This window comes from Trachymyrmex septentrionalis, unplaced genomic scaffold (genome assembly GCF_001594115.1).
Source record: "Trachymyrmex septentrionalis isolate Tsep2-gDNA-1 unplaced genomic scaffold, Tsep1.0 scaffold109, whole genome shotgun sequence".
NCBI classification, from domain to species: domain Eukaryota; kingdom Metazoa; phylum Arthropoda; class Insecta; order Hymenoptera; family Formicidae; genus Trachymyrmex; species Trachymyrmex septentrionalis.
The window spans coordinates 1,231,481-1,235,625 of record NW_017304217.1 but is presented as its reverse complement, the minus strand read 5'-3'; positions in this window follow the sequence as shown (position 1 = coordinate 1,235,625).

Here is a 4,145-nt window from a genome sequence, read left to right as displayed (position 1 = left end):
ACGTGTGAATAAAAAATTTTTCGTTTACATCACTGTATATGTGTATGTACTTCCTTTACTTTCCATTCATCCATTCATCATACCTCGACGCGCTATCGCACTCCGTTTAGAACAACAGCCAATGCTTCTTTTTTTTGCCGTGTCACGAATTATGTACGCATGTACGCATATATGTACGTATGTATAAACGTATGTAGGTATGTAATATTTATAATAATTGTGGTAGATTATAAATTTTCTCTAATCAAATATAACTACTCGCTAACGATATCTTGCGTTCGTGGAATATGCCCTTTACCTTTTTGTTTTTAAATTTTAACAACGTATTGACATTTATCGTCAACTAAAAAAGTTAAAAAAAGTGTAATACCACATGCCATAATTCTAAATAGAAATAAAATTGATCATGTCCATTGGAACGATCCTAATGAACTTGTGGATCGTCTTCGATTGCTTGAGGCTTCGCGTCAGGCAAGTCACAATGCCCACGATAATAAAATCTTATTCATTATCGAAGAGCTTTGTGAAGCTGGTCTTATAAATTGAAACAGGGATACGCAGTAATTTTAGTCTATGTTGAAATGCCAAACAACGTTTGCGTAAGATCTTTGTGACACTTTTTGCATCGTATACCATGATAAAAAATATCCGAGAAGAAAAGTCTCGAAAAGTGGCAACTAATGGAAGAACTGCACGCTCCAGCGAGAAAAAATTTTCTACGCAGTGCAACCGCACTCACGAGCGCAACTTCGTCGCGCATTCACAGCTTTAAGATTTTCTTATGCAATCGGTTTACGGGTGACTTTAAACGAAACGCTATAGAAATGCGTCTTCACGCGGCCACTCTAAGGGCAACACACAATCGCAAAACAATAGTTGGGCATCAGGCACGAGTGAGAGCCACTCTTTCTCGAAATTACGCGATATTTTCTCTATACAATATTCTAACGAGCTGTGAACGTCGACGGGCTCTTAACCGGCAGCTCAGCCTCGGAAATGGCAGAGGGGGCGGTTCGTGGTCGAGGATAGAGGATCGTTTGGATAAGCGAATAGTGACGACAATAAAACACACAAGAATTAATAATAGCAAAAATAACAAGTATATTGAATAAGTCCCCGACTTTCATTTACATCTGCCGACAAAATCGTGTCGATAAGATCTGATCAAACGCGATAGGCGACGGCTTCGCTCCGGCTTCCTCGAAACGTTTTACTCGTATCAATTTCGTTAAAAAGTCTGTGGCATGAGCTTACGCCACGCAAGGATCCTTTCGCGAATTATGTGAACAATAATCCGCCGCTTCATACAGGCGACAGAATATAATAAGGACTGCAGCGTAAACACGGCGTGACTTCGTGCGCGCTCGCCGGGCTTCGCGCCGCTCGACCGAAGGTCAGAGAAGGACAGAATGTACGCAAACTCGACGCTACGCAATCTTGATAGGATAGAATATGCGCAATTATTACTTACTAGAACAAATTATCGTTAATCACTATTAGTGCCGATACTCTAAGAGACATGCAGATTTTACGCTGCAAGATTCCAAAACGACAAGATACGCGCCAATATTAGAGTGCGAAACTTCGACACGATACGATACAAAAACATGACACGCGACAAAATCTTACGATAAATGACGAGGCTGTGGCCTTGGCGGACGCAGTAGAATTTCCCCGACTATGAGCGTCCCGGGAGGCGACACGTTTACCCGAATTCCACGGAAATCTAAGACACGGCAATGCCCCGTGCGCTCACTACAATATGATAAGATTGTGATAAGATTGCGCCTTCCGGATTCGGAAACCGGTGACTTTACAACTTGTGACGTTCGTCTCACCGTGACCTCTTGCTGGTGCTCGCCCTGGTTGTCTCTCTATTGGCTCGCTCAGCTTTTATCTTTTTGCTAGGTCCTGCGTCCTTCCAACGTACGCTCGCTCAGCTGGCCACAGCACAAGTGCCAAGCGTTGATCCTCCCGGGAGCACGCAGGGCTCATTATCCCCGCGAGGGGGCCTTATCGTGCCTTATTAGTGCGTGGCTCCGCTAATCGAGGGAACCGCGTCATGCCCGTGTCGCATGTCCTGGCACGCGAAATTTGAGAGGCCGCAGGATCTTTTCGAGCCGGCCCTGTGGCCTCGAGGCGCCTTCTCGGAGCTTTCGCCGTCCTTGTGGCCACCCCCGTCTTGCCATTTCACTCCTCGTTCCGTCTTATGTCTGGAAGATGATGCGATAAAAGATATCTTGCGATAGCATAAAGGACGAAATAATGAATGATATCATCTGCGTGCGACCCGGGGGACAGGGTGTCATGCGCCCCGGCATATCCGTCAGCAGCGGTCGTTATTCGACTTCCAATCTTGGCCGTCTTCCTTCTTCTCTCTTCACGGTCCGGTGAGGCGGCGTCAATCTGCCAAGAACGCAGGAGTCGCCAGTTTCTATAACTCTCGGTACGGAAAAGCACAAAAAAAAGAAACAAAAACGGTAACGCGCGAAACACGCAAATAACGTCGCGAAAAAGCGCAGGTGCGTCTGCCCCCTAAAATGTGGAAGGACTCAGGACGCTAGACTGTACTATTCGGTCGGGTCGTGCGACCCTTGTGACAGACGGAAAACGTCACGTCACAGCAGACGTGTCATAATTTACGGATACGATGACCTGTGGTAGGCTGATGTGGTCAAAATGTGCCCTTATACACGATTCAACAAAGGTTACCACTACATTCTCACTGTTATCGAAGTGTTGATTAAGCATGCCATATCGGAGTAGCAAAACGGATTTTAATCCACGGGGTTAGAGGGGGCGCACTGCGCATACTCGTAGGGGAAGAGATGAGAAGGCACGGGAAGCCCCGGCGCTATCAATGTTTACCGATATAATAATACATGCCGCCATGTTGTAACGTCACGTATCATTGGAGATCGCCCATACCCCGCCGCCACCCCACACCGCCATCCTATATCCCGCCGCCGCCGCCGTAAACCCCGCGTACACCACCAAATTGTGTTGCGGGTCATCGTCGCCACTCCGCATCCACCCCAAAATGCGTCGCGGTACTATAACGCGGACAAGATATTTTAAAGAAAGAAAAAAATATATATATATATAATAAAATATTTTTACTTTCTCCACGCCCTCCACCTCACCCCTTCTTTGCTGAATACATTCTTATTCTTCCTTTTCCTCCTCATCCTGCCCGATTGTCAGGGCGCTAAGGAAATGTATACAAATTAAGTTTATTTTATCGAATAATTGTGATATCTCCTCAGTAGGATATTCCAAAGAGGGAGGAGAAAAGGAATCCTCCAGGATTCCAGAGAAGACACACTTTTCTTCAACTTATTCTTCTTCTTCTTCTTCCTTTTCCACTTCTTCCAGGTGGATGATCTCACTCGAGTGTGTATAAAGAAAATTGAGTTTGATCACCTCATCGGCAATCTCGATGAGGCGATGGAATAATGTGATTGACATGTAATGGAGTCAAATTAAGTATAATAGTATCTTTCTCTTGAACTGAGAAGAAGGAGGAGGAGGCAATCTCCTCAACTTTTCGCTGTTCTTTATCCATTTATAGGTAATATAATTGCACTATAAAAAATATCAGCTCACTTAAACAGAAACATGCTAAGTATTCTACCATTTAGCGTTAATACTTTTGCGGTAGAATACTTTTGCACGTTGAAAGAAAAAGAAATCACTCACAATAATAATACGTCTCTCGCTCGGACAAAGCAGGACAAAGACTGACGCTGAGAATCAACTTTCGCCGCAGCAAGTCTGTCTGGGATTTATCTATAGGCGGCAGTTATATAGAAAACAATTTAGATCATAAGTGCCCTCATGAGAAAAGTTATCGCTTATATCGTTGTAGCACTCTTTGTAATGTAACCGCGATTATTTGCGACTCATCGAATTGCTGAAAGTTCACGCCGCACATTTATTTTCACACCTGTTATTCTTTCTTTCTTACGCAGACAGGCACATACATACATACATACATACATACATACATACATACATACATACATACATACATACATACATACATACATACATACATACATACATACATACATACATACATACATACATACATACATACATACATACATACATACATACATACATACATACATACATACATACAT